Genomic DNA, 16,035 nt, shown 5'->3' with positions numbered 1-16,035 from the left:
AGAGGTTGTCCGCCGTTGTCAGAATTCCTTCGACGCAATCCATGCTGGCTCTCTGAGGTATCCAATCAGTCCCTGCTCAATCCTCATGATCCTGCAAATTTATTTCCCTCAAACATTCATCCAATTTCCTTCGGAAATCATTCAACATTTCCACTTCTATCACATGTGTAGGCAGCGTGTTCCAGGTCATTACCATTCACTGTGTAAACGGGTTCTTCCTCACATCAACCCCCCCCCCTCCCATCTCTTGCTCAAAACGTTAAATCTGTGTCCCCTGGTCCTTGTTCCATTAGCTAATGGGAACAGCTCTTCTTTGTCCATCGAAGCCTGTCATAACCTTGTGCACATTTATCAAATCGCCCCTCAATCTCCTTCACTCCAAGGAGAACAACCCCAGCTTCTCCAACCTAACCTTGGAACGAAAATCCCTCGTCCGTTCTGGTAAATCTCCTCGGCACCATCTCGAGGACCCTCGCATTCTTCCTGCAGTGCTCTGGTCAGTACTGGATGGAATACTGTATAGTTGTGGCTGAACTTGATCTTAATATGGGTTCAGCATAAATTCCCAGCTTTGGTTCTCAATACCTCCATTTATGAAGCCAAGATCCCAAATGCCTTGCTGGCTACTCTCTCAATATGGCCTTCCACCTTCACAGATCAATGCATCTGAAGAGAAAGTTTCAAATCCATTTAAGCAGAAATGAAAGCCGATGTTGGAAGGCCTAATTCTTGACACTTTTTAAACAGAAGATCACTTGTATAATGAGACAACACATGCTTAAGATGGCTCCCCTCCACTTCCCAATCAACAAACAGAAGAGTATCCAAGAAGTCCATAAAGAACCGCCCCCTGCCAACCCCCACGTCAATTATCTTTGCTTCCTGGAGAGCAAAACTCTTATCTTCCATGTGGTACAGACAGTTCAGGAGCAGAATAAAGATGTGCAGGTTAGGTGGATTGGCAGTGATAAACTGCCCTTAGTGTCCAAAATTGCCCTTAGTGTTGGGTGGGGTTACTGGGTTATGGAGATAGGGTGGAGGTGTGCACCTTGGGTAGGGTGCTCTTTCCAAGAGCCGGTGCAGACTCGATGGGCCGAATGGCCTCCTTCTGCACTGTAAATTCTGTGAGAACAAAAAGAAAGACTTGCATTGTTATCACATTTGCCGCACTTCGCAGCCAATGGCCTACTTGCAGTGCAGTCACTGTTGTAATGTAGGAACCGCAGCAGCCAGTGTGTGCACAGCAGGCTTCCAGTAACAGCGACGTGGAGCTGACCGCTTGAAATTGATTGATGGATAAATACAGGCCAAGTTACACCGGCTTAACTCCCTTGCTCGTCTTTGAAACGGTGCCATGGGATCTTTACATGCCACCTGAGTAGGCAGCTGAGGCCTCGGTTTGATGTCGGGTCTGACAGATGGCACTGGAGTGTCAGCCTTGATTTGTGTGCTCAAGTGGGGCTTGAACCTACAACCTTGTGAATGGCAGGTGAATGAGCCACTGACCGACACACAAAGAGGAAGCATGAGATCATGAGCTGGAAAGAGAGAGAGAGGGGTTTCAGATCAGGAATTGGGGAGAGGAAACAGAGAAAGAGGGAACAGAGTGGGAATCTGCAAAATCTGGGAAGCAGTGAGCTGGAGAGGATGAACAAGGGAGAGAGGGAGCTGAAAATGTGGAGCTGGTGGCATTAAACAGGAAAGATGTGAGACTTTGAGCTCGCCACTGCAGGAAGAGATCGGGGCACCATTGTAAAATGCTGCCCCAATCTCATGGCCCCTTCGGACATCCTATCGCGGCCTCCAGACATCCGTAACGCCCAAATTGACCTCCTAGGGAGTCCTCCAGCCTTCATCCCATCTTTTAAGGTAAGGGCACCATCAGGCCCGATCCCTGGCACAGGCAACCTGACACCTGGGCACTGCTAGCCTGACACACTGGCACCCTTGCAATGCCAGCCTGGCACCCTGGCAGTGCCAGGCTGGCATTGCCAGGGTGCCAGTTCCAACATGCTATGCTGGCATTGCCAGGGTGCCAGTGCCAAGGTGCTATGCTGGCAGTGCCAAGGTGCCGGGTACCACCCTGTCCAGAGCCCAACCACCTCCAATGGCCTGGGAGCCTTCCCAGGTGATGTTACGCCTGGTCCAACGTCGAGGTCTCCTATGCGCGGGCATTCGATCCCGGGTCTCAGGAAAATCAGGCGTCGACATATTTAAATGAGCCTAATGAGTCACCTCACTATACTAATCTGGATCTCGGCCAGCGAGGGCGGGATCCAGATCGCAACATCTCTCAAGGTCTCAATAGATCTGACGTGGAATTCCAAGCGTCGCAAATTTCACGAAAAGCGTCTCATGAGATTTGTTTTTCCAATTAAGGGGCAATTTAGCGTGGCCAATCCACCTACCCTGCACATCGTTGTGGGGGTGAAACCCATGCAGTCACGGGGAGAATCAAACCCGGGTCCTTGGCACTGTGAGGCAGCAGTGCTAACCACTGCACCACCGTGCCGCCCCTCTCGCGAGATTTAACGGCCTCGTCCCGTCACCAAGTCAGACGAGACGAGGCCATTAGATCACGCCCTTTATTTGTAACCTGTAATGCTCCATGACATGAATCTAACTGTGAAGAAAAACTTGGAACCCTCCTATGTTCCATCTGAGAGCTGCTACCACAAATTATGTATATTCGACTTGCTTATGATGAATATCCTGTGGTGCAGTGGGTAGCATCCGTGCCCGAGTCAGAAGCTTCCCACTCCAGGACTTGATGCCCAAGAAAGGTGCCAAACAGGTTGAGGAGGTTGAGTATCAACTTGCAAATCCTTCCAACATATACCACGGGCAAGTGGTAAGAGGAGATATTCCTGATTAGTCACATGATGGAGGGAAAGTTGCAGCCTCCGCCATCACTATCCATAGCCCCAGGAGACGACATCTATGGAAAAGTGTATGTTGCCACAGCAACCTGGACTCCGTCAGTCCACTGAAACAAACAAGCGACTTTGCTTTGTCAAACTCTGATCCATCAGTTTGGTGCCCTAGCTCCAATTGTGCCCTGAAGCACCTTTCAAAATATAAGATTTTAATTTCAGCTTATTAAAAAAATCCATTCACTCTTCAATGTCAAGTAAGTGACTCGTGGGAAAAAGAAACATTGACTCTGTTCGGCAGTTTCACTAAGGATTAAGGCAGTAACCATAGGGAGGTGGAGGAATTTGGAGAGAGGCAAGAATTCAATTCAGCAGAGCTTGCAGACTGATCGAAGCAATGAGTGCCAACATTGAGAGGGAACCGATCCAGGTTGCTGGAGATTGGTCCCTTGACTGTCTCCGGGCAGTGTCTATTGATTGCGCGAGAAGAAATTTATTCCTTTCTTAATGAAAAATAGGAAAACCTCTGCCATTCTTCAATATTTAACATCCCAAAAACAAAGCAGGCTTTGAAGACTGTGATCTTATTTAGCAAGACCAATGTCTCCTCCTGGCTCGGGTGACTGTCTGTGCGGAGTCTGCACGTTCTCCCCGTGTCTGCGTGGGTTTCCTCTGGGTGCTCCGGTTTCTTCCAACAAGTCCCGAAAGACGTGCTATTAGGCAATTTGGACATTCTGAATTTCCCCTCGGTGTACCCGAACAGGCGCCGGAATGTGGCGACTAGGGGATTTTCACAGTAACGTCATTGCAGTGTTAATGTAAGACTACTTGTGACAATAAAGATGATTATATTATAATTCAAAACTGAGTGGAGAAAAGAAGTTGGATTTTTAAAGGGCACATTTTCTTGACAACTCCAGCTCTACCCACCCAGGCGCAAATGCACCGTCATCGCCTGATGCGATGTCTCAGGCAGCTGCCTGGAATTAAGCCGCCTAATTGGCTTGCATCACATTGCCCGGGCGTCTCTGGGTGCAAATACTGAGGGCACGCCAAGTTCAGAAATGGCCAAAATCAAACCAAATGCCGCAGATGCTGGAAATCAGAAATAAAAACAGAAAATGCTGGAAGAACTCAGCAAGTCTGGCAGAGTCTGTGGAGAGAGAAACAAACGCGAAACATAAACTTTGTGGGCGGCATTTTACAGTTGCTCCCGCTGCCAGGTCAGGAATTCCCTCCTGAGGTCAACGTTCAATTTCCATTAAATCTTCCGACCCGTCTAAGATGACTCCAAGAGCGGAACAGACCAGAAAATTTTCCCAGCGGGTACGCGTTGATAGTTCATGTCGGGAGCACGCTGGTAGTTCATGCTGGGATCACACTGATAGTTCATATCGTGATCACGTTGATAATTCATGTCGGGGTCACGTTGATAATTCATGCTGGAACCACGCTGATAGTTCATATCGTGATCACGCTGATAGTTCATGCTTGGATCACACTGATAATTCATATCGTGATCACGATGATAATTCATGCTGGGATCACATTGATAATTCATATCGTGATCACACTGATAATTCATGCTGGGATCACACTGATAGTTCATTGTGGGATCACACTGATAAGTTCATTGTGGGATCACACTGATAAGTTCATTGTGGGATCACACTGATAAGTTCATATCGTGATCACATTGATAATTCATGCTGGGATCAAGTTGATAGTTCATGTCGTGATCACGCTGGTAGTTCATGCTGGGATCACGCTGATGGTTCATGTCGTGATCATGTTGATAATTCATGCTGGGATCACGCTGATAGTTCATGTCGTGATCACGTTGATAGATCATGCTAGGATCACACTGATAGTTCAGGTCGTGACCACACTGATAATTCATGCTGGGATCACGCTGATATTTCATGTCGTGATCACGTTGATAGATCATGCTAGGATCACACTGGTAGTTCAGGTCGTGATCACACTGATAATTTATGCTGGGATCACGCTGATAGTTCATGCTGGGATCATGTTGATAATTCATGCTGGAATCACGCTGATAGTTCATGCTGGGATCACACTGATAGTTCATATCGTGATCACACTGATAATTCATGCTGGGATCACACTGATAGTTCATATCGTGATCACACTGATAGTTCATGCTGGGATCATGTTGATAGTTCATGTCTGGATCACACTGATGTTTACTGCTGGGACCACGCTGATAGTTCATGCTGAAATCACACTGATAGTTCATGCTGGGATCACGTTGATAATTTATGCTGTGATCACGTTGATATTTCATGCTGGGTTCACGTTGATAATTCATCATAGAATTTACAGTGCAGAAGGAGGCCATTCGGTCCATCGAGTCTGCACCGGCTCTTGGAAAGAGCACCCTACCCAAGGTCCACACCTCCACCCTATCCCCATAACCCAGCAACCCCACCCAACACTAAGGGCAATTTTGGACACTAAGGGCAATTTATCATGGCCAATCCACCTAACCTGCACATCTTTGGACTGTGGGAGGAAACCGGAGCACCCGGAGGAAACCCACGCACACACGGGGAGGATGTGCAGACTCCGCACAGACAGTGACACAAGCCGGAATCGAACCTGGGACCCTGGAGCTGTGAAGCAATTGTGCTAACCACCATGCTACCGTGCTGCCCCCAACGTGTTGTGCTGGGATCATGCTGGGATCACGTTGATAGTTCATGCTGTGATCACGTTGATATTTCATGCTGGGATCATGCTGATGGTTCATGTCGGGTTCACGTTGATAATTCATGCTGGGATCACGTTGATAATTCATGTCGTGATCACGTTGATAATTCATGTCGTGATCACGTTGATAATTCATGCCTGGAACACGTAGATAATTCATGTCAGGATCACGTTGATACTTCATGCTGGGATCACGTTGATAGTTCATGCTGGAATCAAGTTCATAGTTCATGTCGTGATCACGTTGATAATTCATGCTGGGAACATGTTGATAGTTCATGTCGTGATCACGTTGATAATTCATGCTGGGATCACGATGATAGTTCATGTCGTGATCACGATGATAATTCATGCTGGGTACACGTTGATAGTTCATGTCAGGATCACGTTGATATGTCATGTCGTGGTCACGTTGATAATTCATGCTGGGATCACGATGATAGTTCATGTCAATGGAGTACTGTGTACAGTTCTGGTCGCCTCATTTTAGGAAGGATGTGGAAGCTCTGGAAAAGGTGCAAAGAAGGTTTACCAGGATGTTGCCTGGAATGGAGAGTAGGTCTTACGAGGAAAGGTTGAGGGAGCTAGGCCTTTTCTCATTAGAGCGGAGAAGGATGAGGGGCGACTTGATAGAGGTTTATAAGATGATCAGGGGAATAGATAGAGTAGACAGTCAGAGACTTTTTCCCCAGGTGGAACACACCATTACAAGGGGACATAAATTTAAGGTGAAAGGTGGAAGATATAGGAGGGATATCAGAGGTAGGTTCTTTACCCAGAGAGTAGTGGGGGCATGGAATGCACTGCCTGTGGAAGTAGTTGAGTCGGAAACATTAGGGACCTTCAAGCAGCTGTTGGATAGGTACATGGATTACGGTAAAATGATATAGTGTAGATTTATATGTTCTTAAGGGCAGCACGGTAGCATTGTGGATAGCACAATTGCTTCACAGATCCATGGTCCCAGGTTCGATTCCGGCTTGGGTCATTGTCTGTGCGGAGTCTGCACGTCCTCCCCGTGTCTGCGTGGGTTTCCTCCGGGTGCTCCGGTTTCCTCCCACAGTCCAAAGATGTGCGGGTTAGGTGAATTGGCCAATGATAAATTGCCCTTAATGTCCAAATTGCCCTTGGTGTTGGGTGGAGGTGTTGAGTTTGGGTAGGGTGCTCTTTCCAAGAGCTGGTGCAGACTCAAAGGGCCGAATGGCCTCCTTCTGCACTGTAAATTCAATGATAATCTATGATTAATCTAGGACAAAGGTTCGGCACAACATCGTGGGCCGAAGGGCCTGTTCTGTGCTGTATTTTCTATGTTCTATGTTCTATGATCACAATGATAATTCATGCTGGGAACACGTTGATAGTTCATGTCGGGATCACGTTGATAGTTCATGCTGGGATCACGTTAATAGTTCATGTCGGGATCACGTTGATAGTTCATGTCGGGATCACGTTGATAGTTCATGCTGGGACCACGTTGATAGTTCATGTCGGGATCACGTTGATAGTTCATGTCGGGATCACATTCATAGTTCATGTCGGGATCACGTTGATAATTCATGCTGGGACCACGTTGATTGTTCATGCTGGAATCACGTTGATAATTCATGCTGGGAACACGTATATAATTCATGCTGGGATCACGTTGATATTTCATGCTGGGAACACGTTGATATTTCATGCTGGGAACACGTTGATATTTCATGCTGGAATCACGGTGATAATTCATGATGGGATCGCGTTGATATTTCATGCTGGAATCACGTTGATAATTCATGCTGCGATCCCATTGATAGTTCATGTCGGGATCACGTTGATAGTTCATGCTGGGACCACGTTGATAATTCATGCTGGGAACACGTTGATGGTTCATGTCGGGATCACGTTGATAATTCATGCTGGGATCACGTATATAATTCATGCTGGGATCACGTTGATATTTCATGCTGGGAACACGTTGATATTTCATGCTGGGAACACGTTGATATTTCATGCTGGAATCACGGTGATAATTCATGATGGGATCGCGTTGATATTTCATGCTGGAATCACGTTGATAATTCATGCTGCGATCCCATTGATAGTTCATGCTGTGAGCACGTTGATAATTCATGCTGAGTTCACATTGATATTTCATGCTGGGATTACGTTGATAGTTCATGCTGGAATCACATTCCTAGTTCATGCTGGGATCACGTTGATAGTTCATGTTGGAATCACGTTGACAGTTCATGCTGGAATCACGCTGATAATTAATGCTAGGATCACGTTGATAGTTCATGCTGGAATCACATTCCTAGTTCATGCTGGGATCACGTTGATAGTTCATGTCGGGATCACGTTGATAATTCATGCTGGGACCACGTTGATTGTTCATGCTGGAATCACATTGATATGTCATGTCGTGATCACGTTGATAATTCATGCTGCGATCCCGCTGATAGTTCATGCTGTGAGCACGTTGATAATTCATGCTGAGTTCACGTTGATATTTTGTGCTGGGAACACGTTGATATTTCATGCTGGGATCACGTTGATAGTTCATGTTGGAATCACGTTGACAGTTCATGCTGGAATCACGCTGATAATTAATGCTGGGATCACGTTGATAGTTCATGCTGGAATCACATTCCTAGTTCATGCTGGGATGACGTTGATAGTTCATGTCGGGATCACGTTGATAGTTCACGTCGGGATCACGTTGATAATTCATGCTGGGACCACGTTGATTGTTCATGCTGGAATCACATTGATATGTCATGTTGTGATCACGTTGATAGTTCATGCTGGGATCACGCTGGTAGTTCATGCCGTGATCACGTTGATAATTCATGCTGGGAACACGTTGATAATTCATGCTGGGATTGCGTTGATATTTCATGCTGTGAGCACGTTGATATTCCATGCTGGGAACACGTTGATATTTCATGCTGGGAACACGTTGATATTTCATGCTGGAATCACGTTGATAATTCATGATGGGTTCGCGTTGATATTTCATGCTGGGAACACGTTGATATTTCATGCTGGAATCACGTTGATAATTCATGATGGGTTCACGTTGATAATTCATGATGGGTTCGCGTTGATATTTCATGCTGGGAACACGTTGATATTTCATGCTGGAATCTCGTTGATAATTCATGCTGCGATCCCATTGATAGTTCATGCTGTGAGCACGTTGATAATTCATGCTGAGTTCACGTTGATATTTTGCGCTGGGAACACGTTGATATTTCATGCTGGAATCTCGTTGATAATTCATGCTGCGATCCCATTGATAGTTCATGCTGGGAACACGTTGATATTTCATGCTGGGAACACGTTGATATTTCATGCTGGAATCACGTTGATAATTCATGATGGGTTCGCGTTGATATTTCATGCTGGGAACACATTGATAGTTCATGCTGGGATCACGTTGATAGTTCATGTTGGAATCACGTTGACAGTTCATGCTGGAATCACGCTGATAATTAATGCTAAGATCACGTTGATAGTTCATACTGGAATCACATTCCTAGTTCATGCTGGGATCACGTTGATAGTTCATGTCGGGATCACGTTGATAGTTCATGCTGGGATCACGCTGGTAGTTCATGCCGTGATCACGTTGATAATTCATGCTGGGAACACGTTGATAATTCATGCTGGGATTGCGTTGATATTTCATGCTGTGAGCACGTTGATATTCCATGCTGGGAACACGTTGATATTTCATGCTGGGAACACGTTGATATTTCATGCTGGAATCACGTTGATAATTCATGATGGGTTCGCGTTGATATTTCATGCTGGGAACACGTTGATATTTCATGCTGGAATCACGTTGATAATTCATGATGGGTTCACGTTGATAATTCATGATGGGTTCGCGTTGATATTTCATGCTGGGAACACGTTGATATTTCATGCTGGAATCTCGTTGATAATTCATGCTGCGATCCCATTGATAGTTCATGCTGTGAGCACGTTGATAATTCATGCTGAGTTCACGTTGATATTTTGCGCTGGGAACACGTTGATATTTCATGCTGGAATCTCGTTGATAATTCATGCTGCGATCCCATTGATAGTTCATGCTGGGAACACGTTGATATTTCATGCTGGGAACACGTTGATATTTCATGCTGGAATCACGTTGATAATTCATGATGGGTTCGCGTTGATATTTCATGCTGGGAACACATTGATAGTTCATGCTGGGATCACGTTGATAGTTCATGTTGGAATCACGTTGACAGTTCATGCTGGAATCACGCTGATAATTAATGCTAAGATCACGTTGATAGTTCATACTGGAATCACATTCCTAGTTCATGCTGGGATCACGTTGATAGTTCATGTCGGGATCACGTTGATAGTTCATGCTGGGATCACGTTGATAGTTCATGTTGGAATCACGTTGACAGTTCATGCTGGAATCACGCTGATAATTAATGCTAAGATCACGTTGATAGTTCATACTGGAATCACATTCCTAGTTCATGCTGGGATCACGTTGATAGTTCATGTCGGGATCACGTTGATAATTCATGCTGGGATCACGCTAATAGTTCATGTCGTGATCACGTTGATAATTCATGCTGGGAACACGTTGATGGTTCATGTCGGGATCACGTTGATAGTTCATGCTGGGAACACGTTGATAATTCATGCTGGGATTGCGTTGATATTTCATGCTGTGAGCACGTTGATATTCCATGCTGGGAACACGTTGATAATTCATGCTGGGATCACGTTGATAATTCATGCTGGGATCACGTTGATATTTCATGCTGGGAACACGTTGATATTTCATGCTGGGAACACGTTGATATTTCATGCTGGGAACACGTTGATATTTCATGCTGGGAACACGTTGATATTTCATGCTGGGAACACGTTGATATTTCATGCTGGAATCACGTTGATAATTCATGATGGGTTCGCGTTGATATTTCATGCTGGGAACACGTTGATATTTCATGCTGGAATCACGTTGATAATTCATGATGGGTTCGCGTTGATATTTAATGCTGGGAACACGTTGATATTTCATGCTGGAATCACGTTGATAATTCATGATGGGTTCACGTTGATATTTCATGCTGGGAACACGTTGATATTTCATGCTGGAATCTCGTTGATAATTCATGCTGCGATCCCATTGATAGTTCATGCTGTGAGCACGTTGATAATTCATGCTGAGTTCACGTTGATATTTTGCGCTGGGAACACGTTGATATTTCATGCTGGGAGCACGTTGATAGTTCATGCTGGAATCACATTCCTAGTTCATGCTGGAATCACGTTGATAGTTCATGCTGGGATCACGTTGATAGTTCATGTTGGAATCACGTTGACAGTTCATGCTGGAATCACGCTGATAATTAATGCTAAGATCACGTTGATAGTTCATGCTGGAATCACATTCCTAGTTCATGCTGGGATCACGTTGATAGTTCATGTCGGGATCACGTTGATAATTCATGCTGGGACCACGTTGATTGTTCATGCTGGAATCACATTCCTAGTTCATGCTGGGATCACGCTGATAGTTCATGTCGTGATCACGTTGATAATTCATGCTGGGAACACGTTGATGGTTCATGTCAGGATCACGTTGATAGTTCATGCTGGGAACACGTTGATAATTCATGCTGGGATTGCGTTGATATTTCATGCTGTGAGCACGCTGATATTCCATGCTGGAAACACGTTGATATTTCATGCTGGGAACACGTTGATATTTCATGCTGGAATCACGTTGATAATTCATGATGGGATCGCGTTGATATTTCATGCTGGGAACACGTTGATATTTCATGCTGTGAGCACGTTGATAATTCATGCTGAGTTCACGTTGATATTTTGTTCTGGGAACATGTTGATATTTCATGCTGGGATCACATTGATAGTTCATGCTGGAATCACGTTGATAGTTCATGCTGGGATCACGTTGATAGTTCATGTTGGAATCACGTTGACAGTTCATGCTGGAATCACGTTGATAATTAATGCTGGGATCACGTTGATAGTTCATGCTGGAATCACATTGATAGTTCATGCTGGGATCACGTTGATAGTTCATGTTGGAATCACGTTGACAGTTCATGCTGGAATCACGTTGATAATTAATGCTGGGATCACGTTGATAGGTCATGCTGGAATCACATTCCTAGTTCATGCTGGGATCACGTTGATAGTTCATGTTTGGATCACGTTGATAATTCATCTGGAATCATGTTGACAGTTGATGCTGGAATCACGTTGATAGTTCATGCTGGAATCACGTTGATAGTTCATGCTGGAATCACGTTGATAATTCATGCTGCGATCCCATTGATAGTTCATGCTGGGAACACGTTGATATTTCATGCTGGGAACACGTTGATATTTCATGCTGGAATCACGTTGATAATTCATGATGGGTTCGCGTTGATATTTCATGCTGGGAACACGTTGATATTTCATGCTGGAATCACGTTGATAGTTCATGCTGGGATCACGTTGATAGTTCATGTTGGAATTACGTTGACAGTTCATGCTGGAATCACGCTGATAATTAATGCTAAGATCACGTTGCTAGTTCATACTGGAATCACATTCCTAGTTCATGCTGGGATCACGTTGATAGTTCATGTCGGGATCACGTTGATAATTCATGCTGGGATCACGTTGATTGTTCATGCTGGAATCACATTGATATGTCATGTCGTGATCACGTTGATAATTCATGCTGGGATCACGCTGATAGTTCATGTCGTGATCACGTTGATAATTCATGCTGGGAACACGTTGATGGTTCATGTCGGGATCACGTTGATAGTTCATGCTGGGAACACGTTGATAATTCATGCTGGGATTGCGTTGATATTTCATGCTGTGAGCACGTTGATATTCCATGCTGGGAACACGTTGATAATTCATGCTGGGATCACGTTGATAATTCATGCTGGGATCACGTTGATATTTCATGCTGGGAACACGTTGATATTTCATGATGGGAACACGTTGATATTTCATGCTGGGAACTCGTTGATATTTCATGCTGGGAACACGTTGATAATTCATGATGGGTTCGCGTTGATATTTCATGCTGTGAGCACGTTGATATTCCATGCTGGGAACACGTTGATAATTCATGCTGGGATCACGTTGATAATTCATGCTGGGATTACGTTGATATTTCATGCTGGGAACACGTTGATAATTCATGATGGGTTCGCGTTGATATTTCATGCTGTGAGCACGTTGATATTCCATGCTGGGAACACGTTGATAATTCATGCTGGGATCACGCTGATAGTTCATGTCGTGATCACGTTGATAATTCATGCTGGGAACACGTTGATGGTTCATGTCGGGATCACGTTGATAGTTCATGCTGGGAACACGTTGATAATTCATGCTGGGATTGCGTTGATATTTCATGCTGTGAGCACGTTGATATTCCATGCTGGGAACACGTTGATAATTCATGCTGGGATCACGTTGATAATTCATGCTGGGATCACGTTGATATTTCATGCTGGGAACACGTTGATATTTCATGCTGGGAACACGTTGATATTTCATGCTGGGAACACGTTGATATTTCATGCTGGGAACACGTTGATAATTCATGCTGGGAACACGTTGATAATTCATGATGGGTTCGCGTTGATATTTCATGCTGTGAGCACGTTGATATTCCATGCTGGGAACACGTTGATAATTCATGCTGGGATCACGTTGATAATTCATGCTGGGATCACGTTGATAATTCATGCTGGGATCACGTTGATAATTCATGCTGGGATCACGTTGATATTTCATGCTGGGAACACGTTGATATTTCATGCTGGGAACACGTTGATATTTCATGCTGGGAACACGTTGATATTTCATGCTGGAATCACGTTGATAATTCATGATGGGTTCGCGTTGATATTTCATGCTGGGAACACGTTGATATTTCATGCTGGAATCACGTTGATAATTCATGATGGGTTCGCGTTGATATTTCATGCTGGGAACACGTTGATATTTCATGCTGGAATCACGTTGATAATTCATGATGGGTTCGCGTTGATATTTCATGCTGGGAACAAGTTGATGTTTCATGCTGGAATCACGTTGATAATTCATGATGGGTTCGCGTTGATATTTCATGCTGGGAACACGTTGATATTTCATGCTGGAATCTCGTTGATAATTCATGCTGCGATCCCATTGATAGTTCATGCTGTGAGCACGTTGATAATTCATGCTGAGTTCACGTTGATATTTTGCGCTGGGAACACGTTGATATTTCATGCTGGGAGCACGTTGATAGTTCATGCTGGAATCACATTCCTAGTTCATGCTGGAATCACGTTGATAGTTCATGCTGGGATCACGTTGATAGTTCATGTTGGAATCACGTTGACAGTTCATGCTGGAATCACGCTGATAATTAATGCTAAGATCACGTTGATAGTTCATGCTGGAATCACATTCCTAGTTCATGCTGGGATCACGTTGATAGTTCATGTCGGGATCACGTTGATAATTCATGCTGGGAACACGTTGATGGTTCATGTTGGGATCACGTTGATAGTTCATGCTGGGAACACGTTGATAATTCATGCTGGGATTGCGTTGATATTTCATGCTGTGAGCATGCTGATATTCCATGCTGGAAACACGTTGATATTTCATGCTGGGAACACGTTGATATTTCATGCTGGAATCACGTTGATAATTCATGATGGGATCGCGTTGATATTTCATGCTGGGAACACGTTGATATTTCATGCTGGAATCACGTTGATAATTCATGCTGCGATCCCGCTGATAGTTCATGCTGTGAGCACGTTGATAATTCATGCTGAGTTCACGTTGATATTTTGTTCTGGGAACACGTTGATATTTCATGCTGGGATCACGTTGATAGTTCATGCTGGAATCACGTTGATAGTTCATGCTGGGATCAGGTTGATAGTTCATGTTGGAATCACGTTGACAGTTCATGCTGGAATCACGTTGATAATTAATGCTGGGATCACGTTGATAGTTCATGCTGGAATCACATTCCTAGTTCATGCTGGGATCACGTTGATAGTTCATGTTTGGATCACGTTGATAATTCATCTGGAATCATGTTGACAGTTGATGCTGGAATCACGTTGATAGTTCATGCTGGAATCACCTTGATAGTTCATGCTGGAATCACGTTGATAATTCATGCTGCGATCCCATTGATAGTTCATGCTGGGAACACGTTGATATTTCATGCTGGGAACACGTTGATATTTCATGCTGGAATCGCGTTGATAATTCATGATGGGTTCGCGTTGATATTTCATGCTGGGAACACGTTGATATTTCATGCTGGAATCACGTTGATAGTTCATGCTGGGATCACGTTGATAGTTCATGTTGGAATCACGTTGACAGTTCATGCTGGAATCACGCTGATAATTAATGCTAAGATCACGTTGCTAGTTCATACTGGAATCACATTCCTAGTTCATGCTGGGATCACGTTGATAGTTCATGTCGGGATCACGTTGATAATTCATGCTGGGATCACGTTGATTGTTCATGCTGGAATCACATTGATATGTCATGTCGTGATCACGTTGATAATTCATGCTGGGATCACGCTGATAGTTCATGTCGTGATCACGTTGATAATTCATGCTGGGAACACGTTGATGGTTCATGTCGGGATCACGTTGATAGTTCATGCTGGGAACACGTTGATAATTCATGCTGGGAACACGTTGATATTTCATGCTGGGAGCACGTTGATAGTTCATGCTGGAATCACATTCCTAGTTCATGCTGGAATCACATTCCTAGTTCATGCTGGGATCACGTTGATAGTTCATGTTGGAATCACGTTGACAGTTCATGCTGGAATCACGCTGATAATTAATGCTAAGATCACGTTGATAGTTCATGCTGGAATCACATTCCTAGTTCATGCTGGGATCACGTTGATAGTTCATGTCGGGATCACGTTGATAATTCATGCTGGGACCACGTTGATTGTTCATGCTGGAATCACATTCCCAGTTCATGCTGGGATCACGCTGATAGTTCATGTCGTGATCACGTTGATAATTCATGCTGGGAACACGTTGATAATTCATGCTGGAAACACGTTGATATTTCATGCTGGGAACACGTTGATATTTCATGCTGGAATCACGTTGATAATTCATGATGGGATCGCGTTGATATTTCATGCTGGGAACACGTTGATATTTCATGCTGGAATCACGTTGATAATTCATGCTGCGATCCCGCTGATAGTTCATGCTGTGAGCACGTTGATAATTCATGCTGGGATCACATTGATAGTTCATGCTGGAATCACGTTGATAGTTCATGCTGGGATCACGTTGATAGTTCATGTTGGAATCACGTTGACAGTTCATGCTGGAATCACGTTGATAATTAATGCTGGGATCACGTTGAT

General features: G+C 44.4%; 1 protein-coding gene across 2 annotated transcripts in view; it reads right to left on the bottom strand.

The window, feature by feature from the left end:
- The window catches only part of sidt2 (SID1 transmembrane family, member 2), a 103,682-nt gene that overhangs the window by 83,571 nt on the left and 4,076 nt on the right, over positions 1-16,035 (bottom strand). The window lies entirely within an intron of this gene.

This window comes from Scyliorhinus torazame, chromosome 21, assembly GCF_047496885.1.
Source record: "Scyliorhinus torazame isolate Kashiwa2021f chromosome 21, sScyTor2.1, whole genome shotgun sequence".
NCBI classification, from domain to species: domain Eukaryota; kingdom Metazoa; phylum Chordata; class Chondrichthyes; order Carcharhiniformes; family Scyliorhinidae; genus Scyliorhinus; species Scyliorhinus torazame.
The sequence above is the reverse complement of the archived record's forward strand: the minus strand, read 5'-3'. Positions and strand labels throughout refer to the sequence as shown.